Source organism: Tachypleus tridentatus, chromosome 6 (genome assembly GCF_004210375.1).
Source record: "Tachypleus tridentatus isolate NWPU-2018 chromosome 6, ASM421037v1, whole genome shotgun sequence".
Taxonomy (NCBI): Eukaryota; Metazoa; Arthropoda; class Merostomata; order Xiphosura; family Limulidae; genus Tachypleus; species Tachypleus tridentatus.
Genome location: NC_134830.1, coordinates 47868584 through 47892310, shown reverse-complemented (window position 1 = coordinate 47892310; position 23727 = coordinate 47868584). Strand labels below are relative to the sequence as shown.

General features: G+C 33.5%; 1 non-coding gene across 1 annotated transcript; it reads right to left on the bottom strand.

Moving 5' to 3' along the window:
- Positions 1-3556: 3556 nt before the first annotated feature.
- Positions 3557-3629, bottom strand: TRNAA-AGC (transfer RNA alanine (anticodon AGC)). The gene has a single exon. It is a non-coding gene; the product is annotated as a tRNA-Ala (tRNA).
- Between the last annotated feature and the right edge of the window lie 20098 nt (positions 3630-23727).

Here is a 23727-nt window from a genome sequence, read left to right as displayed (position 1 = left end):
ATAATGTACACTAAACCAAAATAACGCTTATTTCTCAAATAATTCGCAGAAAAGAAAATGTTTTTCTTTTCATTTTTATTTATCTATTCCCAATAAAAGTGAAGATGGTTATATAAAACAAAAATTGGACAACTTTACTCAAGTCGTACAGTAAGGATATTTATTAAGATTAAAAAATTGTTTTATGAGAGAAAATGAATTAATTAAGTCCAGAAAACTGTAGAGCTGCATATTTCGTTTTTATTGTTACAGACGATTAGAACAATTATACAAAAAAGCAGACATTTATAAATATTAATCAGCGGGTAACAGGGTTAACTAACTTGTTAAAACTGTTGAAGTAAAAAAAATGTTCACATAATTTAATAACATAACTCAGAAGTGTTTGTTTTATTTTTAAGTAGTACAAAATAAACACGATTTATCGCGGGATATTAACTCTTAAAGTGGATTCACCCAGGATTTAATAATTTCTCCACATATAAATAACAGAAACTGCATTGTGAGGTGACTGTTAACCAATAATGTCTTAAATAGGTTTGTGGATCTTTTGGAGCCTATTATTACTTTTCTTGAAGAAAAGAACATATTCTATCCTCAAGTGGGAAATGATGAATGTATGCAAGATCTAATGTTCCTTACTGATATAATGAATCATCTACAAACTCTGAACTTGGGACTCCAGGGGAAGGATAAGATTGTTTCTGGTCTTACTCAGACAATTTTCAGCTTTCAGAATAAAATAAGACTTTTTCAAAGAGACATATTGTCAAGAAACTTCAGTTACTTTCCTAGTCTTAAAAGGAGAGTAAATAAATTTCCTGCTATTGAAATAAAAGACCACAAACTAGAAGAATACGACGATAACTTACAAGGACTGTTTGATAACTTCCTAGACAGGTTTGAGGACTTGCAGAAGCTGAAGACCTGCTTCGCCTTTCTTGTAAATTCATTCATGGTTGATGTTATTAATGATGGTTGTCCAATTCTCGAACATCTGGTTACATAATCATTTGGTGTGGAAATGGAACTAATAGAACTACAGGAGGACTTGGGTCTAAAGATGACTCATAAATCCTATTCTGCAATTGAGTTCTTGAAGCAAGTTTTAGAAATAAAATATCCTGAACTGGAAAAAATCAGTGTGCGACTCATCTCAATTTTCAGCACATTATAGTGCTGTGAATCACTGTACTCTGTAATGAAGTTTGTGAAGTCGAAGCATGGTGCATTTCTTACAAATCAACACCTGAGGTAGCTAATTCGTACAGCCTAGACAATATATGAGCCGAAATTTCACCGACTCACAACCAAGGTCAAAACTCACAAGGTCTCAACTAGTAGTAAGTAGCCTGATAATTGTATCAATGTATGTTTGTGTCGGGAAAATATTATGATAAGACTAAAATGTGAAATGCAAATTTGCATATTTTTCTTAGAAGTTTCCCTAGTTCATCACCGTATTAAAACGCTCAATATAGTTAAAACAATAATCAGCCAGAATTTTGAAAACATTTGGTATGTATATGTATACTTTGTTATTGTTATAAAAATTAATACAAATTAACAGTTTAAAACCTACATACATTAATAAATATTATTACGTACATGTATTTATTAATATTTATACAAAAGTTATGTCACAAAATGTACATGTAACAATAAAAACGTGTGTGTAATATTGGTTCATGTCGCCCCCCCGCTAGTGCAGCGGTATGTCTCCGGATTTACAACGCTAAAATCAGGGATTCGATTCCCCTCGGTGGGCTCAGCAGATAGCCCGATGTGGCTTTGTTACAAGAGAAACATTGTTCATGTCTTGCGGCTCTCAAGCATCTGAAGTTTATCGTATGTGGCTCTTACGTTAAGCAAGTTTGGCCATCCCTGATATAAAATACAATCGATTGTAGAAATTTGTTTATGTTGAAACATCCAGATCCCATGGTTAATTTAAACTGTGTAATACTAACAGGACTCTCTGTAAGAAATTCAAACAAACGCTTAACGTAATTCCAAGGACGTATTGTATCTTTATATTTTATATGATAATTTGTAAACGTTCTTAGGGATACTTCCCAAAGCTTAAGAGTGAAAATGTCACTATCATTAGACAGTGTTTGTGTGTGTTTTCTTATAGCAAAGCTACATCAGGCTATCTGCTCAGCCCACCGAGGGAAATCGATCCACTCGTTTTAGCGTTGTAAATCTGTAGACATACCGCTGTACAAGCGGAGGGCTCATCAGAGCCCATTATTTAGATTTTTTAAATTGTAAAACAAACAAAGCGTTGTTGGTATATCTTCGAATCGTTTAATGAATTTGGGAGTAATATAGTTGTCATTGTATTTTCGAACCTTTCAATGTTTCGGGAAGTCCTTTACCTTACTCTGCAACGTCTCTCGAAAGTCAGGCATATCTTCATCATGTGCCTGAAAACAGATTTGTATATACGTCATAAGCTAATGTGTGTTTTCTTAGAGGAAAGCCACATCAGGCTATCTGTTGAGCCCACCGACGGAAATCGAACCCCTGATTTTAGCGTTGTAAATCAGGAGACATACCGCTATACTAGCGGAGGGCCGTAAGTTAATAATAAATTCTTAACAAAACATGTACATAACGTTTAGTACAAGATTATCATAACGAATAACCATCTGTAATGTTTTAAATGTATTAATCACATACGTTCCATTTCTCATCAATACGTTTAAGTACAAAAAAAATGAATTATAACTTTCTTCACTAATATTAGTGTGTGTATTTATTATCGCACATAATATATGCAAATATAAAAATACCTTAGTACAAAATGGATCAAGGACTAGCTGAGTTCTAATGTGGTGTAACCATGGTAACAAACACCAAATATATTTCTGCCGAATACCCCTCTTCATGGTTTGTGTTATTATACAAATATGTCAACTTGTCTTGTTTCTTCCATCTTCTCTACTGGTTGACAGGTAAAGTTGAGATGTTTCTTTGGAGTGCCTAAGTCATCTAATGATATAACAGTTTTAGTCAAAGCTCACTGATACCAAAGTTTGAACATCAATATCCAAGTATTTTATAAAGTAAAAATAACACGAGTAGGACAGGGTTAAGAAAGATAACTGATTATGTTATGTAAGTTATATTGTAATTTAATTTCACAAATAATACGAAACATGTTGGTCTAGCTATCAGTTAAAGACACAAATCATCAAGCTCTCAGGATTTTAGTATCAAGTTAAACAGCTTTATATATAATTTTAACGAAATAATATAATCTTTAGGGCTTGAAAGACACTCACATCAGACTTTATGTTTGAAAAATATATATGTAAAAAGGGCTGGTTTGGGTTGAGAAAATTTTTATGCAGAGGAGCAAACAATGTTCACGACCTTCTTCGGTCATCGTCAGACATCATGTATGGATAAAATATTGGCACTTGAATAGAATAAATTACTCCAACATAAGACAAATGAAGTAAGTTATTAATATGCAACTCGTTATTGATAGATATTTTTCACTGAATGTAAGTTTAGTTACTGTAGAACCTTTCGAAAAGGGAAAAATTGGAGACGCCGGGTATCGATCCCGGTACCTCTCACATGCTAAGCGAGCGCTCTACCATTTGAGCTACGTCCCCTTCGTTTAAAAATATAGGAGTACAATACTTAATTAATACCTATATATAGATTTTTTTTTTTTAATGTCACGTTTAAAGTGTATTAGAACTGGTTTAACAAATGTAACAAAAGTATGTCACGAGGTGAACGTCAGGTTAGGTAACACCTAGACAAGCCCTCTTTCACATATAAGGTTTCTACTGAATCGTTTATGAAATATCTGAAGTTATAAAATACGTAACGTCCCTTTCTTCATTCTTCACCCAAATTACGATCAGTTTATCTTAAAACAAAGTCATGAGTCTAACGATAAAAGTAAGTTAATATAAAATAAAATAATATTTATGTCACATAAAACCAACATTTTAAAGTTTGTATGTAAATGTAATGTTTCTAATGCAGCATATCTTCTTCTTTACTACCATGTTTTTATTTCTGTAAAACGTTATCAAACAACCATTCCTCAATCTCCAAATACACCTGCTCACTTTAAATAGACTCTCACTGATCCATGTTAGCTTTCAGTACAATATATTGTACAGCTAGTTAGTCCTACAATATTTTATTCACATAGATCTTATGGTTCTACTTTAATAGACTGCTTCTTATGGAGATTTGATTTTAATTTCACCATTTTATCAACCACTCAAGAAGACTGAAAAAGATTTTCTTAACATAGGATACCCAGACCTTTAACACCAACAACACTTTATCTACATAAACACATAAGTACGTATAAAAACACGTGTTCATTTTCAAGGGCCATGGAATGGCCTGGTGGTGAAACCATCGAATAGCGACAAGTGGGACGCGGGTTCACGTCCTGTCACCGATCGTGATCAACTTTTCAGCCGTGGGAGCGTTATAACGTGATGGTTAATTCTATTATTTGTTGATAGAAACTAGATCAAGATGTTATATAGTCCATCATTTCGAAGTTAGTAATAGTTAACACAGGTAACACCCAAATGGCACCAAACGAACACGAAAATTATATCTTACTTTGTGATATATCTTCTAACTTCATGAACATGAATGATATAAGTCTCTGTTAAATAACAGAAATATAATATCAGGAAACTCCATGAGGAAACATAACCAGTTAGATTTGTTGTACAAATATATATGGATGGTGTTACAGAAGTTCATATACTTATCTGTTCTATATGGTCATTGTTTTACTTATATATAACCATGGTTTGTCTTCTATATTTTCTTCAATAACATATAAATGATAAAGTTTTATGTTCTAGATGTAGCTTTTAGTTTTAAACCTCAATAAATAATTTAAAATTTAATACATATATGAAGTTGATACGAGTCATCTTACCACTATAATGTATTAAATACCACAATAATTTAGTTTTGTTATATTTGTAGCAGGTGTGTTGTATAACGTTAAGCAGGAAAGTAGTACAACAGGGGCAACATTAACCACGAGAAGTAAATCAACTTTTGTAAAACTCCTGATGTTATTACAGCAGTTAAATCGTCAACGCTTTCAAAAAACATTGTATAGAAATGTCTATAAACATGGTGATAGTTATGTAGCTTATACTTGGTCTGAACTGTTTTAACATATTAGTTAGATGTGGCGATTATAAGTGATGAGTGTGTGTGTGTTTTTATTGTAGCAAAGCCACAGCGAGCTCGAGCTGTCTGCTGAGTCCACCGAGTGGAATCGAACCCCTAATTTTAGTGTTGTAAATCCGTAGACTTACCACCTTACGAGCGGGGAACAATATGTAGTGAATTCTGTTTTAAGTAAAATTGAACGAACAAATGAATCTTTGTGTAAATAAATATATATTGCAAATAAAATCGATACACGATTTAATAATGTTAAGAATTGTTCAACAATAACAGATTGGGAAATAAATTGATAAATAATTTGATACAAAAGTTTCTATTGTATCACGATTCACGATTCAATAATGTTAAGAATTGTTCAACAATAACAGATTGGGAAATAAATTGATAAATAATTTGATACAAAAGTCTTCTTGAAGGAATCGTACTTATTTTATCAAATCTTTCACACAGGTGTACTTGGAGATTGAAGAATCTTTGTTTGATAACGTTTTACACAAATAAAGACGTTAATAAAGATGAAGATATGCTGCATTAGAAACATAACATTTACTAACAAACCTTGAAATGCTGGTTCTATGTGACAGAAATATTCTTTTATTTTATATTAACTCACTTTTATCGTTAGACTCATGACTTTGTTTTATGATAAACTGATCATATTTTAGGTGAAGAAAGGGACGTTACGTATTTTATTACTTCAAATATCTTATAAAGATTTTATAGTAATAAGTGAACCATGAAACGAATCATTAGAATCCTTACTTTTGAAATAGGGTTTGTCTGGGTGTTACCTAACCTGACGTTCATCCGGTAACTATGTTTTTATCACTTGTTAAACCAGATCTAATGTACCTCCATGGTTTAAAAGTGGCCAAATTTTATGACCATTAACTATTATACTAGAAAAAGTTCGAAAAGGTTGATGTATCTCAAATGGTAGAGCGCTCGCTTAGGAGCAAGACATACCTTTTCTGGAGTGGCGAGTTCTAACGTTAAGGACACGAGGGTCGCGGGTTCGAATCTCCATCGCACCAAACGTGCTCGCCCTTTCAGCCATGGGGCGCTATAAAGTGAACAAATGGTGGACACAGTAGAACTGTTATACAGAGTTGGTAATATACAATGGACAGTTCAGAAACCTGAGAGGTATGAAATTATGTTTAAGGAACTATCGAATGCAAAAATATGTATAGATATGGGTATTAAATGTGGGGAAACATTATTACCAACGGGTTAAACTGTGAATAAAGTGGTGACAGTGTCTATATTCAACGTATCACCATATATTGACGATGACCAGATAGTTAAAAAGATTGAGGAATTTGGAGGCCAACTCCGACAAAACAGAAACAGTAAAAAGGCACTGGAAGAAAACTAAGGAAGTGTACATATGAACTTGAATATTTTGAGTGGTGTTCCCACCAGACAAATCGTTATTACCGTATACGGTAAAACTAAGTGATACCTTTTGTCGTATTCATTATTACAACATTAAACATAACGACGAACACAAAATATGGAATTTATATTTATGAGAAAAGTCATCTTTTCCGCGATTGCCCTGAACTTAAATGCTACATTTGTATTTATTGTTTTTCTTTGTTTTTGAATATCGCGCAAAGTTACACGAGAGCTATTTGCGCTAGCCGTCCCTAATTTAGCAATTCAAGACTAGAGGTAAGGAAGCTAGTCGTCACCACCGACCGCCAACTCTTGGGCTGCTCTTTTACCAACGAATAGTGGGATTAACCGAAACATTATAACGCTCCAAAGGCTGAAGGGGCGAGCATGTTTGGTGTAACGAGGATTCAAACCTGCGACCCTCGGATTACGAGTCGAGTTTCTTAACCACCTGGCGATGCCGGGCCGCCATATTTGTAATAAACAAGAACATATGGCCAGAAGATGTAATAATTATTATTGTAAGACTTATTCTAAACACTAAAGAGTCTCAAATCAGAGTGTAGTGACTCGAATGTGGAAGGCCATGACTCGGAACTAGTTGAATGCAGGAAGAGGGACCTATAGAGAATGCAAAATTTATTAACAATGACACTGATAGAACAAATCCAGAAAGTGTAGAAGAAGATGAAATCGATACGTTGAACAAGAGTGGTGATATAAAGAAACAGAACGGTGATCTATCTAGTGTACAGGACAACCCTTTAGAAGAGATAGAGGTACTTCTCTCACTTACAGGAAGTAAGGAAAAGTTAATGAACGAGGCCGAGGATAATGTAACAGATACTGTATCGGTTTCTGAAGCAAGAAGATAACATTGGTACAAACTATCAACGAAACTAGTAAACGAATGAAAAGAGCTAAAATTCCAAAGGGTAAGATGGCTCTGAAAAACACCTTAATTAATTATACACAATAGTAATACCCACCATCGATACATAATGGTACGAATAGGAACATTAAATATTTGTTGAGGTGAAGGTACGTATACTGTCAGTAGGTTGAAACTTTGGTTCATCTCTATGCGATATGATATCTTATGTGTACAGAAAGCACATTGGAATGATGATTATATTCAAGAGCTTAAAACACATGGGATGTTAATATATATAATGATTTTTGTGTTGATGGTCAAAATGGGTGTCTATATTAGTTCGAAAACACTTGTATATTACAGTTGATAATGTATCTAATAAAAATAATGGTCGTATGTTGAGTATAGACTGTATAATACAGGACGGACCCGTATCCGTATGGAACATTTACAGTCCAAATGTTTCCTATGCGCGATACCTATTTTTTCAAGAATTGCCGTTCAAACTACCTTAGAACAAGATGAGAGTTCTAATGGGGGATTTCAATTGCATTTTGGAAACCCAGCTGGATAAAAACCTTCCAAATTATTATTACGATAGATCCCGTATTTGTCTGACTGATTGCAGTAGCCAGCATAATTTAGTGGATGTGTGGAGAAAATTCCATCCCACGGAGAAGCAATATACATGGAAAAGAACCTATCAAAATAAAATTATTCAATCGCGGATAGATAAAATGTTACTTTCCTATAACAACATAAATCATGTGAAATCATGTTATATCACTTTGTACACATTTACAGACCACGACTCAGTAATATGTAACTTTGATTTTCATAGGTTACCCCAAGGACCTGAGATTTGGATCCTCAATAATTGGATCTCAAGAGGGGAGGAGTATCAGAAGATGATAAATCGTATTATTGATGTTGAAGTGAAACTTATCAATAAATATATTTTGATGATGGAATTATACGAACAACTAAAACACAAATTTATTGTATATTCTAAAATATACCAGAAAGGTCAAACATACCAGAAACATTGAAAGAACTAAGGACATAGAATAACAAATAAAAATAGTTTAATATGATAAAACAGCCGGTGTCTGCTTGTGAGCGAAGATCAAATGGGTGGAAGAATGTGAAAGGAGTTTTAAACATGTTTCAGAGTTGAACATCAAAGACAAGGAAAATATATATGAATGGTTTAGTAGATGAGGAGGGTCATGTTTACAATGACCAATAAAATCTACATGTCTACATTACACAATATTACATAAATGTATACAAGTCGTACCAATTGTCAGAACGCAGTTCTCTATTTGTATCATCCACTAGGTTAAATGATTTAGACAGGTCAGTGTTGGAATGTCCTATTAGTATTCAGGATATACAGGAGGCCCAAACTTTCCTTAAGACAGACACGTCTCCTGGGAGTGATGGGCTAACAGTTGTATTCTATCAAATGTTTTTGACAAGATTTATTAAATAATTTCATCGCCTTATGTCTAAAATCCATAGAACTGGTACTTTACTGGAGAGTATGAAACCATAGCTAATAGTTTTGTGTCCTAAAGATGGGAATCGTCAATATCTAAATATTTGGCGTCCAATAACGTTGTTGAATGTTGATTACAAGGTTGTCAGTAAAATATTGGTTAAACTTTTATGAAAAATCATGGATCATTTAGTTTCACTACATTAATCTGGTGGAGTAAAGAATAGAGAAATATCAGATACAGTTATGGTTATAAGCGATGTCATTCGTTATGTCCAGGATCAGAAACAACGAGGAATTCTGTTGAAGATAAAACAATCCAAATCATTTGATCGAGTTAATCATAAATATCTATTTGGTGAATATTTTATTTAATGGGTTAGAATATGTTATTTTGAAACACTTAGTCGTTTTAAATTTAATATGTTTTCTCACGACACCAATACCAATAGATAGACAGATAAGTCAGGAATGTGACTTGTCAGCCCTGTTGTAAGTTTTTATCAGCGGAACCACTTCATTTCAATTTATTGAATCGTAAACGTATACAAGGAATACCTATCAAAACAAGGATATTTACCTTCACTATTAGCATGTGGATGACACCACAATTACTGTAAATAATGTTAGTTCTTTATTGTATATACGAAAAATAGTTGAACGTTATGAAAAAGCCTCAGGATGAAAGGTCAACTGGGACAAATCCAGAGGTTTATGGTGAGGTACCTTTAAGAATAGAGGTCCAACCGAGGTGGATGGGTTCTCAATTTCAAAGAACCCTTTAACGATAAGAACAACATGTACGAAATGTTATCAATAGCTGGCTAAGTTGGAAATTATCTTTTAAAGGTAAGGTATTAATAATTTTGTAATTAATATTGTCTATGGTATGGTAGTCCGTCCTGACCATTATGTCTATGCCTGACAAATACATACAGAGATTTAAAACATCAATATTACGTTTATTTTGGCACGATGATATTCATATGGTTCCTTAATTATAACATCCAGTGTTGCTAATGGTGACTTACCTTTACATGAAATTAACTTGAAGAGACAAACATTGCAAATTAAATGTATCAATAATTATCTAAACTCTAACAAATGATTATTATATAAACCTTTAATGCTGTATTACCTAAATTTATATGGAAATCTTAAATTAGATTGGAAAGTTTTTAAATGTCATATTCAACCGAACTACATGAAAGATATGCCATAGTTTTATAAAGAGTTATTGCTAGATTGGTTTGATATAGGTAAACCTGAATCTATATTTCCAGAAAGTCTACAAGGTATTACGTAAGAACCATTATTTCTAAATCTATACATTAAAACCATTGACGTTAATTACTTTTATAGTGAACTATTGATTACAAGTGATATTATTTGTGTTAATCCCTTATGTTATGAAGTAATGACAGAATTTTTTTTACAGACACTATATTAATTACATGTTTACTGGAAATTTCTCCATCCTTGACAGCTATCACAATTAACAATTTTGAAAAATGTTTTGAAACATTACAGAATGCTATTCCTCAAAGTTAAAGAGAGGTAATTGAGAAGTTGACCTATTCAGTTGAATATGGTTTGGAAGTGTTACCACATATACTTTACGTTCAAGTTAATAATAAGTTAATAGATGCTGCCAATATCTCTGTAAAAATCATTTATAAATCTCGTCAAAATCAACTGAATAATAATAGAGTAAAACATAGTTGGGATCCTCTGTTCAATTCTGTCGAGGCTCTACAATGACGATGTATGTGGAAGAGTGTATATTCAAAGTATAATGAAAACCTAATGGCTGATATATACTTTTTGTTTCTATATAAATCATTGATAATTGATACGAAACTCAAAACTATGAGTTTAATTGATCGTGACACTTGTTGTCTTTGTGGTAAATTTAGTGAAATAGTTGAACACCTTTATTTAGAAAGCGAAGAAACAACATGTCTTTGGAATTACGTTAAGAGTTTGTTGGAATTTCTCACAAAGAAGCTTGCTAGTATTACATAATTTAAGTTAACAATGGTGTCTGGATATTGCAACACAGAAAACTCGCTAAAGCCGATAATGTGTTACGCTATTTCACTGGTTAAATATGTCGTATTTACATCTAGAAAATTAATAAGAAACTGGTAAAACTAAGCCTAATCTTTTTGGTTATTATAAAGCTAAACTTAAGAATAAAATCTATTTTGATTGGTTAAGATTCAAGCATAAAGACCAGATACACTGTAATGAGTGTAATAAAAGAAAAGAAAAAAAAGCACTCGCTTAGCATATGAGAAGTACCGGGTTCGATACCCGAAGTTTCCAAGTGTATTGTTTTCCACGCGTTCTTTAGTTGTTGGACTTACTGTATATGAAGTCTTCAAGTGCACATTGTTTTCCACGTGTTCTTTAGTTTATGGACTTACTATATATGAAGAATTCTGGTAGTCAGGTCCACAGAGACCCTATATTTGAACTGGTAACTCAATCAAAACCTTCATTACATGTACATGATGTATTGTTTTTCTTATAGATAAATGTTCAATAAATATTTTTTCCATCATGTAAATAATTTTGTTTAATGTCAATAAAACATTTATTGTGTCAACAACCTGTCTCTACTCCATTATTTTGAAAGCCAGATGTTTCAATATTTTAGATAATACTTGTTCTTCCATATTTTGACTCGTCTGTTTTTTGTACATAAAATGTATAGAACGCATACATCAAGGACACAAAAACGATGAGTCTTCGTTCATATATATATGTGAGAAGATTAAGGCTTTACGTCTCAAACATGTTGTTGATATTGTATCAGGCAAAGGTGAGCACGGATTTTACTGTGTTTGTTTGTGTATCATAGTTCATCGATAGCCATTCATTAATGCTTTAGGAAGCAATTTATAGACCATAATCTTTTATGCTAAGCCTTTATTTTATGAAGAAATAGTGCAGGCGTATTAAAACTTTATTCTTAAACATCTGAGTCATAATAAGTCAAACACCAAAGTCAATTTTTTTATGATAAACTTATGATATTTATAATAAAATTTCATCGTTTATTTACCCGGAACTTAAATAGTGGCTACAATAATAATTGAAATTATATCAGAATTTTAAACATAATAATAAGCCGTAGATATAATGTGGAAGTTATAACACGGAATTCTAGCATCAGAAAACTAAATATAACGATTACTTTTCCTGGTGTCTTAACGGGGAACTCTACGAGCATCTGTTTTATAAGTGTTCACAAGTACGTAGACAAAGGACATATTGTAGTAAATTATAGATTTAATGTACACGTGCTATTTATTGTACGTAATATTGACGTTATTTTTAAAAAGGTATTATGTGAATTTTGTTATTATTGTAACATAATTATTAATGGAACAATGTATACGATTTCGTTAACAAGGACTAAAAAAGTTTTCAAAAATTCAAGTGTGAACCTTCTCAGATTTTGAGTCCCGCAATGTTTTGTATTCGTTTAATTATCAAATGCCATGTAGTAAGACATCCACACGTAAATGAGACAAAGTAATCCAGCTTCAGAAGTTATTTGGATTAAATTAACATTTGATAAGAAACTTTGTATTAATTTGTGTACAGTACTTATTATTTTGAAGTTTGACTCAAAGCTATACAAGTGCTCTGCCCACCACGAGTATCGAAACTCGGTTACTATCGTTGTTAAATCCGCAGATATACTGCTGTGCCATTGTATGTCAATAATGTTTAAATCTATGTATTGTTCTGATTGAGTTATTATTAAATGTTGTTGATTTTATTTGATGTGGTTTATATTAATAAACAAGAGGGAATCATCAATAGCCGTGCCACTTGAAAATTTTTTAGATACAATTACATTAATATAGACAAATATTTCTCATTTTTAATAGTTGCTCTTTTTTTGTTTGCCAGTAATACCAAGAGCGAGTCTCACGTATCTCCCCAGTTTTATTATAATACTCATCAATACTAGCCTACTCTAAAATATAAATTATTTTATGTAGAATTAAAGTAAGTTAATATTTGAGACCCTGGGCGTAGTCAAATGCATTAATCGAAAGGGTTTGACTTTTGAGTCTAAAACTGTAATCACATTTCAGATCGGTCAAGATATGCTGGTTCTATGCGCTAAGAATTTGTATTAAAATCCAGATTCTTTAACTTTTATTTCCTATTTTTATAAGTTTAGAAGGAAACTTACGTTTTTCATCTCTACCATCGTGAGTTTTGTGTCATGACTATTTCAGTGGTTGTACCCAGGTTTACAGTTGTTGGTACATTTCGTTTGATATACGGTACATCATTTCCCACATTGTATCAAGTACTAGTATATTTCGTCTGTTACGGGGCTACATCTCCCGTCACACCAAACATGCTCGGCCTTTCGACCGTGGAAGCGTTATAATATTTCCGTCAATCCCACTATTCGTCGGTAAAAGAGTAGCCCAAGAGTTGGTAGTGGATGATGGTAATGAGCTGCCTTCCCTCTAGTCTTACACTACTAAACTGAGGACGGCTAACATAGATCGCCCTAGTGTAGCTTTGCGCGAAATTCAAAACAAAGCAACCCAAACCATGTTACATCATATCCCACACTGTATCAAGTGCTAGTATTACATTCCCTTTGTCAAGCGTTATTTAACCTTTCAGGATTCACAGGCAGCAAAACTAAATATAATTATGTTACTCGTAAATCGTATTTTACATTTAATCAGATTAATATACTTTCATAATAATGTCTAATCTTAAATTATGAAGTTACTATAAAATAAGAGTTTGTAATATTACCACTAGATGGAATACAAAGGCAATAAAACTTTTCTTTTCTTTTAATGCTTTATAACATGATAATAACTTGGTAGATTTGTAAAAATATACTTCTAACACGTCAAATAAAGACTTATGTAAAATGCTTAAAAATATAGGTGGAATTTTCATGGAGGGTCATGGAAGGGTATGATTCCAAACTTTTTGAGAGATGGACTTTTATGTGTGTGTATATATATATATATATGGATGCCAGAATATATCTTCCCGTCATTTTGGCCCTGCATGGCCAAATAGTCAGAGCGCTCGACTCGTAGCATGTGGGTTGAGGGCTCAAATCCCTGTCACGTCAAACATTCTCACCCTTTCAGCCGTAACGGCGTTATAAATAAACCGTCAATCCCAATATTCGTTCGTAAAAGAGTAACCAAAGAGTTCGCGATGAGTGTAGATGAATAGCTTCATTCCCTCTAATCTCAAGGACGGCTAGCACAGATATTCCTCATGTATATTTGCACGAAATTCAAAATAAACAAACAAAAACCGTGAGGAAACGTGACATTTACACAGTGCGTTGTTATTTCTCATTCACATGGGATACTTTCTGTCTGTGCCCAGTTTTTTCCTTTAATAGGGATTCCTTAAGGTTAGGTAGTAAGATGGTAATTCTTTTACATAAAGGTTTCAATACAGATAATACATCAGTGATGAAATTATTAAAAAGGCTGATAAATTCGTAATCAGTTTGTGACTCAAAAGTGAATCAGCACACTTGTTTTGTTTCGTGTTGTTGACAGGTGAAAGGTCAGAGTCAACATAAATTATTATATTTTTCGATAATAGAAATAATCAATCTGTCACTATATTTGCATAACTACATAATTCTTATCAAGTTTATAAACCTACATAACTCTGATCAAGTTTATAAAACTACATAACTCTCATCAAGTTTATAAAGCTACATAACTTATCAAGTTTATAAAACTACATAACTCTTATCAAGTTTATAAACCTACATAACTGTTATCAAGTTTATAAACCTACAAAATTCTCACCGTCTTATTATAATGTAGCTCGAATTTCGGAAATTATCACACCAATTATCACCTATCATAACTAAGTTATATGTTTATAACTAGACAGTATTTTTACAGCTGAGTAATAAATAAACCAGTTCAAATTTCCACAAGAATAATATGTTTCAGAGTTAACCAATAAAATTACAAAAAATGGGTAAGTTCCAAATATAAAACAATCGAAAAACAAACTTAAAAAAGTGTATGATTTTTTTAAAATGATAATTTCATGTCGCAACAAAAAAGCAAGTCACTTTCACACATAACTGTGTCTATAAAGAAATACTTCAAATAAAATATACGCTGTGGTGATAGCTCATTCTTAAACTGAAATCTCAATAAAATCATTTATCTTATGGATGGTGAACATTGGTGAATGTGAAGTATAAGTAAATTATCAGACACTTCCAAAAAATACCACAGGTTTGATAGCCAGGAACTATCAGTTACACCTGTCTGAAGAGCTGATATTTCTGTAGTGTATAAAAACTTACACGATTTTTACCGTTTAATGAATTATTGACACTTTAAAGAAAGATGTTATTTGTCAAGATAAAACTGCTAAGTTATTTTATAAAGAAATACACTAAATATTTTTATTTATCAGTTACAACTTTTAGGATTAAACAATTTTACATCGAGAAGGAAATATATTAGTAAATAATTATCAAAGTATGAACGAATGAAAAAAAATCTATTGTACGGTGGAAAACAAGAAATAATCCGACGAGATGGATTTCAACGGTGCTAATTATTGTATAAATTATTTTCATTTTGTTTCTTTTTAGTTTAACATTTCATATATCATAAATCTTTACTATAAATTCAAAGTTAATGTATTTCCTTGTAGCACGATTAATCATATTACTATGAAATGCTACACTATTGTCATCGTTAAAAACAGAAAATTACCTATTTATGTTTTGAAAATGTAGAAAACGCTCAGATACGAAGACTTATAATGTATGGCAGCATAATACATCTAAACTCATGAGATTAGAGTTTGAAATGACTGGTCCAGCCCTTAGAGTTAACTCTTCTTCCATTAGTGATTGGTAATTGAGGGCTTGATGTTAAATAATGTAAAAGGTTATCTGTGTATACAGTTTCTGATTCTCTACTGTCTGTCCTGAATAACCATATTATTCCAGCTAAGTCACATCAAATTACATTTCAGATCCCTCAACAGAAGTGTTTAAACCAACACATCCGTCTAGTTGAATCACTTAGCGTCAGGATCTTCTCCATTGTCACTGATATACAGACAATGTTAGTTGTTCTTAACAGGTTCTGTTCAAGATTCGTCTTTCATAAGCATTTCACAACTATTATTTTGCAACATCCCCCAAGTCCACAGTTAAACTTGATCGATCCATATGTTTATTGCAAAGTAGCGGTTTATCTCGTATTACAGGGGCTACTAACTCTTTATTGGTGGGACAATCCAGCTATTCCAGGTTCACATAGGGCATCATGAAGTTTTGGGAAAGGAGCTGCGTCTGTCTTCCCCGTCCTTTTATATACAGTTGGGTGTAGTGGTGTTCAAAGAAAAAGTACTTCCCCTCTTCCCTTGTAGTAAATACAGGCACGTGCCTCCTCGGAAAATAAGGTCAGACAGTGTACGTCTTCCAGTATCCAGTCAACAAGAGCGCAATTGATATTTTCTTAATAACATTTACACCCGATATCTGAAACCCTTTGATCTCCACTATGGCACTCTTCTCAAAATAGGAGTTATAGTAGGTTCACATAATCTAAGTATTCATAACACACAAAAAAACTTATCTATAAAAATTTTCCTTTTCTTGGTGGCTTTTCACACACGAAGAATTCTACTGCCGGTTTGTCATAATTTCCGAACCTCATTCCTTTTATGGCTAACATTCCAATTCGTCAAGTTTCACTTCTTCTCAGTAAATGTTATAGATGCAGTTTCAATTGAATTATATTGGTTTATCGGTAATTTCTATTCCTGTTAATTTAAGCTAATAATTTTCATTCCGAATATATCATGTTTATTTAAAATTTGCTACTGTTAAAGATTGATTAATTAGGTAGTGAATTTTGTCGTCATTTAACCTAATTAAGCTATATCCTATTTTTCCGATTTGGGATCGTTTACTTTTCGGATTAAGGATCGTTTAGTTCTATTACTTCGGTAGTTTCGAAACTATTTCCATTCCGCTTTCTACCGAATTTTAATAATCCGTCCATTTTTAACATTTTCCACCAATCAAGTTGTCTTTCTCTAGCCTTGTGTAACAGTATACTTAATAGCGAAACTATTAGACGTAGTGATACAAGTATGGTTTCTATCTGTTTCCACTTATCTAACCTAGTACTGACAGATGTTATTCGCAAGTCTTTAATGTGCTGTTCCACTTTTTCAAACAGTTATTTTCTTAACGTTTTTGCAATATGAGAAAGGTCGAACCATTGTTCTCTACTTTATTAGTGAAAGCGTCAATACCTATACCAACCGTTCTGAGATAAAGTTTTACTTCAAGTGGGTTTCTCGTCATCACATATTTGTTACTGGCTTTTGATTTTCCTTTTGTCAATAAAGTCTGACAGTTCAGGTACTTTTATATTTAACTGGACAAGAGTGCGCTTAGTTTTACTTCTAAAACTGGATGGTAACGTGATTTTTTGTCCATGTGCTGAACAGTTTGTAACTAACTTTAAATAACAAACGTCATTTAGTTTTAACAGTTATGTTTGGTAATCGAATTGGTGTGCGTTAGATTTAGGACAAACTACAGGTAAATCCAATTCATTTGTCACATTCATTAACCAAGTTCTTGTGGTTTTTGTTTGTTTGTTTGTTTGTTTTTGAATTTCGCACAAAGCTACTCGAGGGCTATCTGTGCCAGCCGTCCCTAATTTAGCAGTGTAAGACTAGAGGGAAGGCAGCTAGTCATCACCACCCACCGCCAACTCTTGAGCTACTCTTTTACCAACGAATAGTGGGATTGACCGTCACATTATAACGCCCCCACGGCTGGGAGGACGAGCATGTTTGGCGCGACGCGAGCGCGAACCCGCGACCCTCGGATTACGAGTCGCACACCTTACGCGTTTGGCCAGGTTTTTGTCTTAAAAAAGTAAAATGCTTTTGGTATGAACACTTTTTTTTCATGTAAATGTGGTATATTATTCTTAACACTTCCATATATAAGATAGTTACATATTACTACGGATACTGAATACATTCTAAAATTTGGACAACACGCTGTTTTTTAACGTATCTTCAGCTAATTCGTTATCTACTGTAAAAGCAAACGAATAGTTTAAAGTTAAAGACAATGGAACAATCTTATATAATTTAAACATTATATTTGTAGCATTTTATTTGTATTTCTATGAACATTCTTCAAATATCTCTGCTTGTGGCTGTCTTACCATCAGACCAAGTACAGTAGGAATAAGTCTGATGACTGCGAGTGTGGATTACAAACTGTACATGTTTAGGTAATCTACTGTCAGTTACATCTAGTATTTATTCTAATCTACTAGAGGTAACAAACGAGAAGCCAGTTTTCTTCCTGTAGCTGCATATAAAGTTTGAACTAAGTTACCTAATTCTTTCCTACAACATCTCACTGTAAATGTTAGCTGTTGTAGATTATTTTGGGCTCTAGCAATAAAAACTAACATTTCCGGTTCTGTTTTGTGAATTTCGCTTTACTCGAGTTTGTTATTAATTAGTTCATTGGTAATATTTACTGAAGTTATGGATAATCGTCCCATTTCTTCATCATGTTTTTCAAATGTCTGGTTCACACAGTTCACAATATTAGCCTGCTCACTTATTAAATGTATCATTTATTTAGGAACTCATCTACTATCTTATTTAATTTTGTCAGGTTATCTGTCGTTACTGTTTCAAAAAGAAGTTTTAAAGTACTTCTATATGCACTAATCAGTCCATATGTCTGTCTTTGTTTGTCTGAAACCGAAACGCTATTTTTCATATTGTTTAGTTTGCTCAATAATTCATCAACTTCTGTACGTACCCTTGTGCAAATTAATTGAAACAAATGGTCCTTTTACAATATTTTCAGCATGGCGGCCAGTGTAGGCTCTCTGGACACGCCAATTTCATTTAATACTCATTTTTTCACATATACGGCGTCTTTAGCTGTGTTTTGCAGTGCGATCGATCTATTTTTGGGATATATGACGAAATTTTGAGGGATATTACGTCATTCGAAATTGCGTTAAAAGGGCAAGGAGGCCAGTCAAAAAAAACTTCTTAACGACTCAATGAAGAAAAAACGGTATCAGTGGGGTCTGAAACACAAGAACTGGATGCAAGAACAATGGAGGTAGGTGTTATTCAGTGACGAGACTAATTTCTTCGTACAGGGTCAAAGAAGTCTGCATGTTCGCAGATCTCCAGGTGAGAAACTTCAAGAATCTCACATCAATCAGTTCGTAAAACATCCCTTGAAGAAGATGTTTTGGGGCTTTTTCAGCTACTATGGCGTCGGAAGCTTACATATCGTAGAAGGTGTAATGCGAGGACCACAGTACATCGAAGTTTTGCAAACAAGAGTCGTTCCAGAATTGAAAAAGAGATTTCCAGATGGATCTGGCATTTTTCAGCAAGATCTGGCTCCGTGCCACACATCGAAACTTGTGAAGAATTTTATGACTACAACGCGAATAAAGGTGCTGGACTGGCCTGGAAACTCTGATAGGCATTAAATCTATTAAATCCTATTGAAAATCATTGGGCGATTTGTAAAGAAAGACTTCGGAGAAAAGACTGTACTACGAAAGAAAAACTAATTGAGGCTATAATTGAGGTGTGATACCGCGAACAACAAATTAGTAAAGATTGCAGTCAACTCGTGGACTCGATGCCAAAGCGGATTAATGATCTTTTGAAAAATCATGTATTAAATTGTGAGTAATTTTTGGATTCTCAGAAATAAAATGCAAAAAATTGAAAAAATCGTAATTTCCCGTTTTCTTTAAGTTAACTTGCACAAGGGTGTATGTGTGTGTTTTCACAAAACAAAGCTACATTTATCTGCTGAGTCTACAGAGAGGAATTGAAACTCTGACTTTAGCGTTTAAAATCCGTAGACTTGCGCTGTACCAGCGGTGGACTTCATTATCAGTAATATTCACATTATATCTACTGCTTCATTTGTAAGTTCTTCATGTTTATTTAATTTAAAATTTAAACGTGTCATTAACCTGATGTATTGTAGAAACAGAATATCTTCTTCAATTATCTTTTTAACTCCTGATAAAATAAGATAATGGAAATCCTTATATCCTTGAGTCACACTCACTTTTACATCTGTCACTCAGTATGACAGAATCAATGGAACCTTGTATCTATTCCATAATGCCTATCAGATCCTTTTTACAATGTGTTCTTTCAATACCCAAGTGTTCTGATAGTTATCTAATCAGTGAAATACTCAACGTCTGTACACATTTGTCACCCGTCTCAGTAAGAAAAGTCACATCGTTCTGCTTAGATGGTAAATTAATTCTATCAAGATTGGACCAAGTTACCTACATATCTGCATGTTTTCTTCCCTCGGTTTCATCCATCACTCAGTCCACACCAGAATCTGTTCTTCTCATAACAGCCAGCACAAACTTAATTTACAGACCTTATCTTTCTCCAGAAAATACCCCACTTAAAACTTTCTCTTTAAATATCACCCATTTATCAGACTCAGTGTCAAATTATCATCCCGCTGTCGCCACTCTCTGGTTTCATATACCTTATTTCCTTTTCATTTCCACATGTCATTTTTCCTCTGTGGTATACCAGAAAACGTTATAACTGTTATTTTGTGGTAGAACTGGTTTTAGAAAAGTACTGGACCAAACAAATAATATTAGTTGGTTAAAAAACCGACGTCTTATCTTCTCCAACAGATTGATTCCCGGGATGTCTGATGTGGAAAGGAGATAGACTAGTCTAGATGTACTGTGCTGGCTAGGATATCACACATTACCATGGGAAAAGTGGACCAACCATCATATCTACAATTAAAAATGTCATCCTCTTCTTAACACCCAGTTTAGTGAGACAAACTATCAAATAGGCGAACACAATACCTACTTCATGAGTATTGTGTCATCCCATTGTGTGTTCCTCAAACGAGAGATGTCACACTCCACAGAGATAAATATGGACACTTTTCGAAGGGTGCTTATCAGGGTAAATTATACACTGTATTCTCAACCAAGTCAATGTGAGTTTAGATAAGATATCGTAATAATTTCTCATAGTGATACCTCGACTCATACATCACACCCTTCCTTTGAAGGGTCAATCGAAACAGTTCTGTTTATTAAGATTTGTCTGTATGTATTCATTGGACAATCCAAGATCACGAAGAATTTTATAAAACGCACTCTTTACCTACTTTAAAGACAGATGAACAATAGCTATGGGATTTTTTGGAACATTATCAGTTGCCTACGTAATAGTGAGAATTACTACTAAAAATCTGTGATGATCATTATGCCTCAAAGTTGTGGGCGTTAGTTCTCAATTTACAATCAAATGCTCATATATCTCTTTAAAAGTATGAAAAATATTCGAATTTAGAGGCAAATTAGAACAAATTTTAGTATTTCAAACTATACTTGATTAGAATAGGTGCTTGCAAATTTCACAGTCGAAAAGAAGAATAATTTTTGGTAAATTCGTGAAACGTTCCGTGTTTTATTTAATTTTCTCTGAAACTGTAAAGATATAAAGCAGTAAAAGCAATAAATTACTTAGAAATTCTCAAATATCTTTTCATAATGACGTCTCGATCATAAAGTAAAGAATTTCACCTTCTTCTTTCGTAATTATTTCAGAGAACAAAGATCGTTTGTATCTAAAGTTCACGGTAAATGATTTGCCTATGAAATGTGATTGTTGATATAAATGGAGTTATATAATTAGTACGTAGATAAAACGCAAACTATGCTTTTAAGAAAACTTTATTAAAACTATTGACAAGTCTAAACACAGTGATACCGTTTATGATTGTATGAGAAACAAGAATTTTACTTATATTTCGTGATTCTGGAAAGAAATTACCACGTTCCACAAACTCTACTTTTCTTATCTTCAAAGTTTACAACGATTGTGAGCCGTTTTGTTGTCGAAATTTCCAGTATGATATATTTGTAAAAATATAAATATCTTCATTTCAAGAAGGGTGATTCATGAGTTAAGCATAAATATGATGTAAGAAGTATATAAATGTTGGATTCTCTGTAGTTTCGGTGAAGACTTATTTCTCTATGCCTCTAGTACTCGCACTTGCTGTTTCACAGTTACTACTAAATAACATTACACATCTTTTTGATAGAGACATATTATGTTATTGAAGTTTTTTTTCACCACTTACACTGTATTATCTACAGAGTACACCTGACAGTTAGTACCACTGGAAACATAGTTTCAGGTGTAAAAGATAAATTGTATAATGAGTGATGTGTTATTCCTATTGCTTCGTTAAATATTTTCATTCATGTTTATAAAAATGGCATACATTTCGATGACATCATTGAAAGTGAAAGAGCAGGAAAACGTCATGAAGTAAAGAATTTCACCTTCTTCTTTCGTAATTGTGTAATTTTGTTCCTGGATAGTATGTGTTATTTCTTAATTGGTTATGTCGTAAAAGTACAGAAAATGGCCATTAATTTCTTCAAACTTTGCTTTTGTGATCTAGATAATGAAATTTAGAAGTTGACCTATTTTCTTAGTAAAGACGGGCAAATTTGTACATTTTCATTTGCATAAGGTATGAATAAAACAACATATGAATCAACATTTACATTTATTCTAAAGTTATACAAAAATGAACAGAAATGTTTAGAAGTGAGTAACTTTTCGAGATTTGCGACTGTAATGTAAATCACTTTCATATATCAGCCCCCATATATAGTCTCCCATCATGTTTTGGTAGCGGCGTTCCGAGTCCAGTATATCTTAATGGAAGCACTCGCCTTGCTCCTCTGAGTATGCTCCCATGTTTCCTTGAATTTATCAAGATGAGCGTCAAGGATATAGACTTTCAGGGAAATCCTGCAGCCCATTTTGCCGTAGTTCTTCACCGGAGCCTCAATCAGTTCCACATAATTTTCGGCCTTGTGAGTGTCCAAGAAGCCCCGAACTACTGCAACAAAGCTGCCCCAAGCTTTTTTCCTTCCTATTGAGATTCTTGGGGAATTATGTGCACTCCAGGATCTTTTTTATTTGTGGTCCAACGAAGACACCAGCTTTGACCTTTGCCTCAGACAGCTTAGGGAAGAAGTCTCGAAGATACTTGAAAACTTCAAACTCCTTATCAAGAGCTGTGACAAATTGTTTCATTAGACTCAATTTTACGTGTATTGATGGAATCAACACTTTCTGGAGGTCCATTAGTGACTCACACTTGACATTGTGCCTCCCCACAGAGAACTCGGTCCGTTGTGGTCAGTGCTTCCTGTTGCAGTATGCTGCAATGTCCCTGCTGTCCCGAAGGTAAAGATAACAGGGAAATTTGGTAAAGCCTCCTTGGAGACCCATTAGAATGCCGCCATTTTGAAGTCGCTGATAACCTCCCAGCCATACTCATCATACTTCAAGGCTTCTAGCAAGGTCTTGACGCTGTTGTATTCCTCTTTGAGGTCACCGAATTTTAAAAGGTCTACAATTTGTATGATGTGAAATCTTACTATTTAAGCAAGCAAACTTTGTCTGTCTTACCCTTCTAGAGATTTTTTTTCACTGCTCGCAGGTAAAATGAAGTGCCCAGGGTTTGTCTTGATCTCTGACAACATGCCGAAATATGCCTTGTAGGCTTCACACATTTGAGGAGATGCTGTCACAGAGTACTTTTCGCTCTTCTCTTGATAAATTGGCCACA